Below are 12,054 nucleotides of genomic sequence, written 5' to 3' on the forward strand. Positions count from 1 at the left end.
CTCACAATCCTCCTGCCTCAGCCTCCAGAGCCTCTGGGATTACAGGCGGGAGCCCCCGCCCGGCTAACAGTGATGTTATTCTTTTCCTGAAGGGAGCTACATGGCCTGAGTAGGGGCTGGCAATCTCTCCCAGTACACGATTTCTCCAAAAGCACTGATAGATTTCCAAACACAGGAGAGGAAATGCAGTTCCACAGTGTGAAGTCAGAGATTCATTGAGTCAGTGCATCGTGGTGATGGTATTTTACTGGTAATGACGCCTCCTCTTTCACAATGAGCCCTAATAATCCAAGATGAGATGACAGCCATCCAGGGGGCCACCGGGGGGCTAGCTGAGCCACCATGGTGGAGTGCCTGCTGAGTGACAGTTGATGCTGGGACAATTTTTCTTGTCTTGTGCTAACAGGCTGTGTGTTCAAATATAAACAACTTCAATCACATGTTTTTACTGATGCTTAGGAGATGTCCCCAATAACTGAAAATCTATAACATAATCCCATCTCCAGTTTCTAAAGAATGCAAAACATTGATGTCCAACCCACCCCGAATTAACCATGTGCCGTGAAGAGGGCTTTGCTTGGGATGTGAGGACAAAGGCAGGAGGCTGTGGTCCCGACTCACTGCGTCCCCAGAGGGTCCCTTGGGGAAGTCCAGTCCCTGGCGTGATGGTGCTGAGAGGTGCACATTTAAGAGGCGGAGCCTGGTGGGAGGTAACTAGGTCAGGCCGTCCTGATGAGGGTCCAACCTGGTGAGGGGTCCGACCTGGTGAGGGGGTTTGGCTCTCCAGAGGTGGAGGAATTCTTCCCTGTGAGGGAGGTTGTTATGAGCCCCGCTCAACCCCACCTTGTCTCCTGCTGCATCGCTTCCTGTGTGTCTCAGGCTCCAGCTGCACAGAGAGGGGCCTGGCCAGCAAGGGCCATGCCATGTGGGCTTTCCAGCCACCAGAGTCACATGCCAAATAAGTCTCTTTTCTCTATAAATTACCCAGCCTCAGGTATTTTGTTATAGCAACAAAACATAGACAATGAGGCATGGCTGTGTGCCCCGCCCCCACCACACACACTGTAATCTTGGCTGGAATTTCCATTGTTTCTTTTATTTCACCCATCAAGGGTCTTTGTTAGACTATTACAGGTAGGAGACTAGAAAGTTACGTAGGAAGGACTGAGATGTGTGGGACAGCCTAGGGACTATGGTTTTTGAAAACCAATAGGGTAGAGTAATACTTCCCCACCTCTATGTTAGAATGCAATGTGTATCTGAGGGCCTTCCGAGCGTGCTATGAACTTAGGTGCAAGGCATGTGATGGGGACCGAATAAAGTCTCTTTAATCTGCCACTTCTATTGTCTGACCATTTAACAGAATGAGATTGGGTGGAGACGAAAGAACTACTCTCTACTGAACCTCACATGCCATTCATCATTAAGACAGTGTGGACAGTAAGAGACCTGAAAGGTCACGTGGGTGTCCCCCTTTGCTAACAAGGGACACAATTCATTACCTAATGAACACAGTGGAAGAATCCATTAATGATCTTGTTAATACAATTGAATCCTTGGGGATCAGGATTTCCAAGTCTCGTTATAACCTAGAAACTTCCAGTGCTAACTCCTGGAGGGTATAATGAATTCAGTTACTTTGGAGCTTCAAAGCTTTGGTCTCCAAGGAAGAATGTTTTTCTCCGTCACTTAGAAATACATGGTGATGGGCAGGGGTTGTGGCTCAGTGGTGAAGCGCTTGCCTAGCATGTGAGAGGCACTGGGTTGGATTCTCAGCACCACATATAAAATAATGAATAAAATAAAGATCGATCAACATCTAAAAAAATAAACAAATAAATAAACAAAATAAAATACATGGTGAATGTGGGTATGTGGCACAAGCCTGTGATCCCAGCAACTTGGGAGGCTGAAGCAAGAGGATCACAAGTTCAAGACCAGCCTCAGCAACTTAGCCAGACCCTGTCTCAAAATAAAAAGGGTTGGGGATGTAGCTCCATGGTAGACCACCCCTGGATTCAATCCCCAGGACAGGAAAAAAATAAAAAGGTTATAAATAAAGATGCCAAGTGTCCTTCTCCATCCATCTGAGCTAGAAAATGCTTTTTCTTATCTCCTCAATCTATGATCTTAGGCTAAAAATTTTGCTTTTAAGGTCCTGGGTGGATAATTTTTCCACCTGACAATACTAGTTACATGGAAAGCATGAACCACCATTCCCCACCACACCAGCACTGGGGATTGAACCCAGGGGTGCTCAACCACTGAAGTACAACCCCAGCCCTTTTTATTTTCAGACAGGATCATGCTAACTTGCTTAGGGCCTTACTAAGCTGCCCAGGCAGCCCTTGAACTTGGAATCCTCCTGTGTCAGCCTCTCTAGTTGCTGGGATTACAGGTGCACCACCACATCAGCCCCAAAAAACACTTTTTCTTTTTTCAGGGCTGAGGATCTAACTCAGGGCCTTTCCTGTGCTAGGTAAATGCTCTGCCACTGAGTAAATCCCCAACCCCACAAACCACTTCTTAAACAACCTAACATTAATCGTCAGGCGATTCCACCATTATTTCCCAGAAAAGTCTGTGTTGACCTTCGATTCAGTAGATACTATTCATTAGATACTATTGGGCTTTTAGCTCAGAGTAATGAAAAATTATGTGCCCAAGCATATACAGAGGTTCACAGCAGGTTTTGTTGGTAACAGCCCCAAATGTCTCTCAGTGGGTGAATGGCCCCAGGAACTGGGGTAGCCTGGACTCTGTGGGTGCTCCCAGCACCTCCGGCGGCCTGGTGCATGGGGCTGAGCGGAGAAGCCAGTCTCAGGAGGGGAACATGGGGCATCTGGACTGTGATGGCAGCTGCCCAGACCAGCACTGACACCGTGGAGATGGTGCAAGCACACGACCAGTGAAAGTCGCACAGGCAATCAGAATCAGACCTGGATGGCATCAAAGTCACCATTTTAAAAGTTGTCAGCCCTGGGGGAACTGGGAACGGACAAGAGACCTCTCTACCTCCCACTGCTGCCTTCGAGTGGATACATCTCCATAAGTTTCCATTAAAAGACGTACAGGATACCCTGCCAGGCAAATATTTCTTAACGTTACATAATGTGTGATTCCGTCTTATCTAAGGTTCCTGAGTCCACAAAGCTAGAGGCGTGAGATTGGGTGGTGACAGCCGGGGACGGGGCGGGAAGGGAGGCGAGGGAGGCGCACAGAGGTGAATTCTAGTTCTCCTTTTCAGGCTTTCTTGCACTGGAACTAAGAAACGGAAAGCAGATCCTCTGTTCCAGAGCATGGGAGGCCAAGGCCAAGGGATTTTTTTTTTTTTCCAAATAATGAGAGACTCACAGCAAGTTGCATAGTGCCAGTGTTAGACCAGGACACAAAGAAAAGACCACTGACTCCAATTAAAATCAAACTAAAGCAAGCTTATTATTTCAACCGGCCAGGCTGCCTCTCCCCACAAAAACCACAGGAACAAGGCAGCAGCTGCATCTTTCTTGCAGCCCAGCTTTATAGCCCAGAAAGTTACACAAAGGGGGGCGGTTACAGATAACAAAACTCTGACGAGCATAACACTAATGGTAGTTTACATTTTTGCTGGCCCCAACATGAGAATTTATGAAGGTCATTAGAGCCTCAGAGAGAGTCGTTATCTGGCCAGGGAAGGCCAAGATTTGTGTCACTAAAGTTTCAGAGAGGGCTGCCATCTGGTCAGAGAGCCAGGCATGGGTGAGTTCAAGGCACAGCAGGCATTCCAAGCAGGTTCAGAATTTGCAGTAATTTATAATAAAGCCGAAATTAGCTTTTCATGTCTTTGTGGCGAGATGGCTCCCAATTTTAAGAGGGAATCAGGCTGGGTCTATCACCAGGAGTCCCGAGGCTGCTCCTCCCACGGAAGCAATGCACGGCCAGGGAGCTGGCGGGGATCAGCGTGGTTAGCTGGACTCCAGGGCTTGTGCAGACTTCTCCAGATCATACAGACCCTGTGTGTGTGTGTCTGGGTGCATGTGTGCGTGCGTGTGTGTGTGGTTTCATGTAGATTTTCACAGATCTTACTGGCTCGGTAGAAGAGAGCGAGATGTAACCAGTGCGTACTGACCAGGCCCAGTGCCTGCCTGGGCCCTGCTGTCTGCAGGCACCTGTGAGAGTGAGTGCCTCGTCATGCCTGTCTGTGGGATGGGCACCTTGGGTCAGGCTGCCGTGACGTGTGGTGAGCGAGCGTGCCCTTCACAACAGGCACACACACCAAGCCCTGGACCCTAGATCCAAACGCCAGGGAAACCATGGTCACCACCACAGAGCTCTCAGGAAGGGCAGGCACCATGTTGGGCCATGTGGGATGACCGTGTGCGACTGTTTTTGACCTGTGGGAGCAACGGCTCTGTGTGGCTCAGCCCGTGATGACCTTCCTGTAGAATGTTCCAGGAGGTCCTGCGGGAGGTCAAGAGTCCCAGCCCAGAGTCAGGCAGCAGCGGGCACAAAGCCTGACGTCACAGCTCACCCTGTGGCCCCAAGCAGGCTGTCCTGTTTCACTGCTCCCTGCAGGTTAAGTGACGGTCATTAGCGCTGGTCAGCAGCCCCATCCCCCCACGCACAGGTGGGATGCGTGTCCTGCCCTGTGGCCGGGTGGGCTGTGTGGCCAGGCCTGGCTAGGGAGGGGGCAGCTGTGAGGAGTGTCAGACCTGGAGCGTGGTCGCTGAGCTGGCCCGGGCTCCCGGCAGCAGCACAAGCCCCGTCCTCCTCCCCTCCCCCTACTGCTGCTTCCTGGAGTCTAGTTCTGGTGACCTCATTTTTAACGGGGTGTGCTGTGGCACAGGCCTCGAGTGTCCCCCAGAGGCCCAGCTGGGCGATTTTAGGAGGTGGTGGGTCCCTTCAGAGGAGGGGCCCCCTGGGGGTCTTCGGGCCACTGAGGCAGTGCCCACCGGGGAGAGCAGGACCTCACTTCTCTCTCCTCCTCTCTTTTGTTTCCCAGCCAAGAGGCGAGGGGTTCCCACCAAGTGCTCCCACCATGGGGTGACCCTGCCACGGGCTTAAAGGCAACGGGATCAACAGACCATGGACTGGGACCTCTGAGACCATGAGCCCAAACGAACCTTCTTCATGTCTAAGTTGATTACCTCCGACGTTTGTTACAGTCATGGAAAGCTGAACCCGGGGCCCTGGGATCCTTTTGTTTAATGCTCCCTGATGTGGTTGGATTTAAATCCTCCACTTTGCTACTTATTTTCTCTAGGTCCCACCCGTGCATTGTTCCCCTTTTGTGGCCTTCTTTGGCATGGTGGGAGGGTCGTGTCGGATACGCAGCATCACTTTTGCTGACTTATTAGCCTGTTAATAGGTTCTAGTTGTTGCTTTATGACACCCAACTTTAACTTACCACCATCTGTCTCAATGATGTTCCATGTCCAGGACAAGCACCTTCCAACAGAAGACCTCATTTCCTCCTCCTGGCCTGTGGTATGGCCCCTCTCCCCCTCCCCCCCATGTCCTTCCTTCCTTCCTCTCTGGGGATTGAACCCGGGGCGGGGGGGTGTTCTACCACTGAGTTACATCTGTTTGTTTTATTTTGTGACAGGGCCTCACAAAGTTGCCTGGCTGGCCTTGATCTTGCACTCCTTCTGCCTCAGCCTCCTGAGTCACCGGGATCACAGGCCTGTGCCATTGTGCCCAACTGTCATCACACTTGTAATCACACATGACAGTGGCGAGATGGTGTATACATTTGTGCATTACCTGATGGCAGGAGTGTGTTCTGAGAGACACATCCCTAGCTGATTCTGTCACTGGGCAAGCATCAGAGTGTATTTACATAAACTGAGAAGTCACTGGGGATATGATCATATGGAACCACGGTCACATATGTGGTCCACTGTGCAGTGTGTGACTGTATCATACACCCTGCAGTATAAGGGTCTTATTTTTTGCTTTAAGAAGTTATCTACTAAATTTATTTGATGAGTAGGAAAATAAAGTCTTGCGTATTATGCACCTAGCCACTATTTGCACTGCTCTCCAGGCTCTTGTGGGCCCACATCTCCACTTGGCAGCACCTTCAGGCCGTCTGCTGTTGAGCTTTTTGTGTCTAGGAAAGTCATTATTTGGTCTTCTTTTTTGAAAGATATTTTTGCTGGGTATAGAATTCACACCATTACTCTGTTGTCCTTTTTTTAAAAAATTATTTTTAGTTGTAGATGGAGACAATATCTTTATTTTTATTTGTTTGTTTATTTTTATGTGGTGTAGGGCCTCACACGTGCGAGGCAAGCACTCTACCACTGAGCTCTAACCCCGGCCCTTCCATTGTCTTCTGACTTGCATTACTCTTGATGTGACGTCACTGTCATTGTTCTTTTGTACATGCCATGTCCTTTCTTAGGACCAGTTCAGATTTTTTTTTTTTTTAATCATTGGCTTTAAGCAATTTACCACAAGTCGTGACATGGTTCTCTTTATCATTCTCATGCTTGGGGTTCATTGAGTTTCTTGAATATAGAGGTTTACAGTTTTCATCACTGTGGAGCAAGTTTGCTCACGACTCATTTATATTTTTCTTCTCACCCTTTCCCTGTCAGAAAATTCCAGCAACACATAGATTCAGCTGGTTAAAGTTGTCCTGGGCTCATTGATGCTTTGCTCATTTCCTCCCAGCCCTCTCTGTGTATTCAATTTTGATATTTTATCATTTTAAGTTCATTGATTTTTTTCTTCTGCCATATCTGCTGTTAATATTATTCAGTCTATTTTTTATATTCTCACTGAAGTTTTCATCCCTGGGAGTTCACTTAGTTGTTTTTTTTTAAATGTCTTCCATGACTTTAACATGTTCAATCTTTCCTTTAGCTTTTGGAACCTATGAACAATAGAATCACTCTCTTAATACCACTGTCTACCAACCAATTCTGCCATTTCCAAGTTGGTTTGGATTAATTTTTCACTTCTTCATTGGTATGATTTCCTGATTCTCTCCTGATTTTCTTTTTTTGGGGGAGGGGGGTATTGGGGATTGAACCCGGGGACACTCGTTCACTGAGCCATATCCCCAGCCCTTTAAAATATTTTATTTAGAGATATGGTCTCCCTTAATCAGTAAATTACTGAGGATATCTTCTAACTTAAAATTCTCCTAACTCAGTCTCCTGAGCCACTGGGATTACAGGTGTGTGCCACCATGCCCAGCTCCTCTCCTGATGATTTTTTATTTGACGCCATTCTGAAGTTTACAATGTTGATCACTATATTTTTTGTATTCTTAAATAAAAATCATTGAATTTTGTTCTGGGACTTAGTTAAGTATTTTGGACACGATTTTATCTTTTCATTTTTTTTCTTTAAAATGCATTCTTGCAGACCTCAGAATATGGAAAGACCTTCCATGTTTTTTGGATAGAAAGAATTAATATTGTCAAAAGGACCACACTACCCAAAGCAATATACAGACTCAACGCGATACACATTACACATCAAAATATCAATGGCATTCTTCACACAACTAGAAAAAAGTCATTAAATTAATGAGGAAGAATCAGAGACCCAGAATAGCCAAGGCAATTGTGAATAAGAAAAGTGAGGCAGGGGGCATCACAATACCTGATCTTAAATTATACTACAGAGCTTAGTAACAAAAACACCATGGTACTGGCATCAAACTAGATAAGAAGACCAATGGAATAGAATAGAAGACACAGAGACAAACCTGCATGCTTACAGCCACCTAATACTTAATAAAGGAACCCAAAATCTATTGGAGAAAAGATAGCCTTTGTTAACAAATGGTGCCAGGAAAACCGGTTATCTCCACGTGGAAGAGTGAAATGAGATTCCTGTCTTCCTCCCAGCAAGGAAGTCAAATCAAAATAGATTGAAGACTTAGGAATGAGACCAGAAAGCTTGCAAATGCTGATGAAACTCAGGGCCATACTCCATCATAGAGATGCAGCACCGACTTCTTCAACAAGACTCCAGAATATCAAGAAATAAAACCAAGAATCCACACGTGGGATGCCATCAAATTCAAAAGCTTCTGCACAGCAAAGGAAATGATTAAGAAAGAGAAGAGAGGGCTGGGCTTGAGACTCAGAGGAAGAGTGCTTGCCTAACATGCATGAGGCACTGGGTTGGATCCTCAGCATCACAGAGAAAAAAATAAAATAAAGATATTGTGCCTACCTATAACTAAAAAATAAATACAAAAAGAAAGAAAGAAAGAAAGAAAGAAAGAAGGAGAAGAGAGCCTATGAATATATAATCTTTACCAGTTGTTCCTTGACAAGGGGTTAATATCCAGAATATATAAAGAACTCAAAAAACTCAATACCAAAAAGCAAATAACCCAATCACTAAAGCAAAGGAACTCAACAGAAATTTCTCAGAAGAAGAAACACAAGTGGTCTATAAATATATGAATAAACATTCAATGTCTCTAGCAATCAGAGAAACGTAAATCAAAACTATACCAAGATTTCATCTCCAGTCAGAATGGCAGTTACCCAGAATATAAATAATAATAAATGTTGGTGAAGACGTGGGGTAAGGTACACTTATAACATCATTGGTGGGGCTGCACATTAGTTCAACTACTTTGGAGAACAATTGAATTTTCCTCAAAATAGTAAGAATGGAACCACCATATGACCCAGCCTATTCCCCCTTCTTGGCATTAATCCAAAAGAACTAAAATTGCCATACTACAGCAACACAGCCACTCCAGTCTTTGTAGCAGCACAATTCACAGTAACCAAATATGGAATCAACCTAGATGCCCGTCAGCAGATGAATGGATCAGAAATATGTGGTCCATACAAAATGGAGTTTCACTGAGCCATAAAGAAGAATGAAATTTTGGCATTTGCTGGTAAATGGATGGACATGGAGAAAACCATGCTAAGTGAAATAAGCCAGGCTCAGAAAGTCAAGGGTGGAATGCTTTCTGTCTTGTGGAAGCTGGAGCAAAATGAGGGAAAGGAGGCCTGGAGAGGGGGATGGGATTTCACAGAGATACAGGGGAGATCAGTGGAGTAGAAGGAGAGGGGGAGGGGGAGGGACGAGAAAGGGGAAGAAATAAGGAATGAGTCTCACAGAATCATGTCTCACTCATACATAAATGTACCAAAGGGATTCCACCTTTACGTACATGCAGAAAGTGCCAGTCAAAAATAAATAAGTAAAGGAGTGAAAGGGAGATCAGTAGAGCAGAGGAGGAAGGGGGATTGAAATCAAATTCTTTGCGTGTCTAGTTGTGTCAAAAGGAACCCAGATACTAGTGTAAATATAATTGTCTAATAAAAAATTGCATCCTTGTGAAGTGATTTATACGATGGGATTTTCCTTTTTTTTTTGTACCAGGGATTGAACTCAGGGGCGCTAGACCACGGAGACACACCCCAGCCCTATTTTGTATTTTATTTAGAGACAGGGTCTCACTGAGTTGCTTAGCATCTCACTTTTGCTGAGGCTGGCTTTGAACTTGCAATCTTCCTGCCTCAGCCTCCCGAGCCGCTGGGATGACAGGCACACGCCACCATGCTGAGCCACAGGATTTTCCTTTTTATTATACTTTGTATTTTTAATTAACACCTAACATTGCACATATTTCTGGGCTTCCCAGTGATCAGTCAATGCCTGTGTACCAGGTGTAATGACCAATCAGAATAATTAGCATTTCACGTCCTTGCCTCTTTGTGTTCGGGACCTTTAGCTCCTTGTAACCCTGTCCTATGAGCTGGAGTCAGATGGAGTGCAGGGCTAACTTCCCCTACGTTTAGGCAAACTTCCTGAAAACTCCATCCAACCTTAGGAGCCTCAGGAGGCTGACTCTGCAAGGTGGGAATAGGTGGTCTCCTCCAAGCGCACAGTCAGTCCTCAGCTGAGTCCCAGGCCCTCTGCTGGTCCCGTGCAGCCCCATCCTCCCCAGCACTCTGCCCTGGAGCTCGGCTGCCTGGCCCTGGACTCTGCCTTGGTCCCTCAGCTGAGGCTGCTGTGCTCCGCCTGGGCTCCTCTCTGCACCGTGACTGGACTTGCTCCAGGTCCCAGGTCCCCCTTTCCGACCCTGAGCGGCTGTCATGATACGGCTCCTGGTAGTCACATAGCTTGAGCAAGAGAGAAATATTTATTGTCTTAAGCTGCTAAGATTTTAGGGTTGTTTGTTCCTGAAAAAATGAGCTACTTTACTCTGATGAAACAGAATCTTTCGAGAAAGGAGACATGGTGTGAGAAGACACTTGTGTGTGTGTGAAACAGACAGCACAGTGTGCAGGACAGTGCCGGCCTGTGAGGGCCACACAGGGGAGACGGCCTGGCCCCTGGTCGGTCCTGCCATTGCCTGATAACCCTCCCTGTGCAGGGAAATGCCCACACAATGCCCACACAGCCCTCCCTCCTGCAGCTCGCTCACAGCAGGGAGGACGGAGAGAAGACAGTGAGCTCCTGGGTAAATAGCAGAGCGTGCAGGCAGCCATCAGCGCAGGAACTGTGAGCTTCTAGAGGGTTCTGGAAGGCTGCTGAGTTTGGGCTGAGATTTGAGGGACAAGCAGCCATTCACCCAGGGGAAGGGAAGGTACAGAGCCAGGAGGTGGGCTGACCCAGCAGAGCCCAGGGCTGTGGAGGGGTCCTGGTGGGCTGCAGAGAGCACTCAGGACCCGGCATTCCCGAAGAGCCTCTCTGCAGCCCTAGGGCCTGCAGGACCTGGTGCTGCACGCAAGGCATTTGGGAATCTATCATCTGGCTCGGCATGTAGGTGACAATACGGGACGCCTGCCTGTCCAAGGGTGGCTGAGGCAAAGCATGAAGCATCCCGGGGGGGAGGGGAAGCTGGACAGTCACTTATGAGGTTTCAGCTGACCACAGAACCAGGGGGTTCCGGAGGGTGCTAGAACTGGACACTTTCAGAAATGCTCAGGACATTAGTGTGGAAAGAAGGTGCAGGGAGACGCTGGGCTTGCACCCACAGGTGGACGACAGGGCTGGTGGCTGAGTGTGGGGATGGAGCACAAGGCCAAGACTGGGGCAGCAGGATGCAGAGTGAGATCGTCCCTTCCGAGAGTGGGCTGTATCCAACAGGGCTGTTCTCGGAGGCACCAGGGGGACACTGGTGCTCACAAAGGAGTGGCAGAGCCCAGGGCACGATGCTCCTGAGCAGCCTGTGGCTCTCGGAGTCAGCTCCTCCTCCCCTTATGACCGTGCTACCAGTCTGTGTCTAAAACTCAGAAGCAAGCAGCTCAAGCCTGGACCAAACTCCGGGCTGCCGGGTGAGTGGCCACCAGCTCTCAGGAGACCTGACACCACACACAGTGGGAGGGAGCCAGTTCCCAGGTCCCCAGTGGAACTCCCACTGCCCAGGATGTATCTGAGATGCAGGGTGGGTCTGCGCAGCAGTGAGGGGCACTCTCCCTCTTGGTCCCCCTCCTTGTGGAGGGCACCAGCTGGGAGGGGGCGCAGGCTGCAGGGTTGAGGCAGCCAGTTCATGCGGTGCCGGCTGCCTGTAGCTGGGGTCCCCGGGGACTGAGGGAATGGTCTCTGGTCAAGGAAGGGACACAGGCTTGGGTGGGAGGGTGGTCCCAGTCAACCCCTTATTCTGGAAACCCAGGACCACCTCTGGATAATTCTGCCAAGTGCACTGCCTCACCAGTGAGTTTGTTAGTCCCTGTCCTGACCTAGGGCCCCTCAGTGCCGGTGCACTTGTACCAGAAGTGGAGACGGTCAAGAGGAGCCGTGGCCCCACCAGCTCCCCTCTGGGCTCTGGCCCTGCTGTGTGGGGACGGCACTCACGGACTGGGGACTGGGACTGTTGTGCTTCCTCACCCCTCGGCTGGAGGCAGCGCAGGCTCTCCCTAGTCCAGGCCCCAAGCAGAGATGCAAGCTGCCGGTGGCCAGGGATGGACACACATCACTGGTTTCTCCCAGGAGGGTCTGAAAGCTCCCGGTGTGCAGAGCCCTGTGCGCGTGGTACACACAAGGAAGCGTCTTAATTGGCAGGCATCCAATGAGTGGATCCCATCTGCCAATGGGACAGCTGCCAGAAACCACCTAGAATTCCCACGGTGCCCCATC

This window comes from Marmota marmota, unplaced genomic scaffold (genome assembly GCF_001458135.2).
Source record: "Marmota marmota marmota unplaced genomic scaffold, marMar, whole genome shotgun sequence".
Taxonomy (NCBI): Eukaryota; Metazoa; Chordata; class Mammalia; order Rodentia; family Sciuridae; genus Marmota; species Marmota marmota.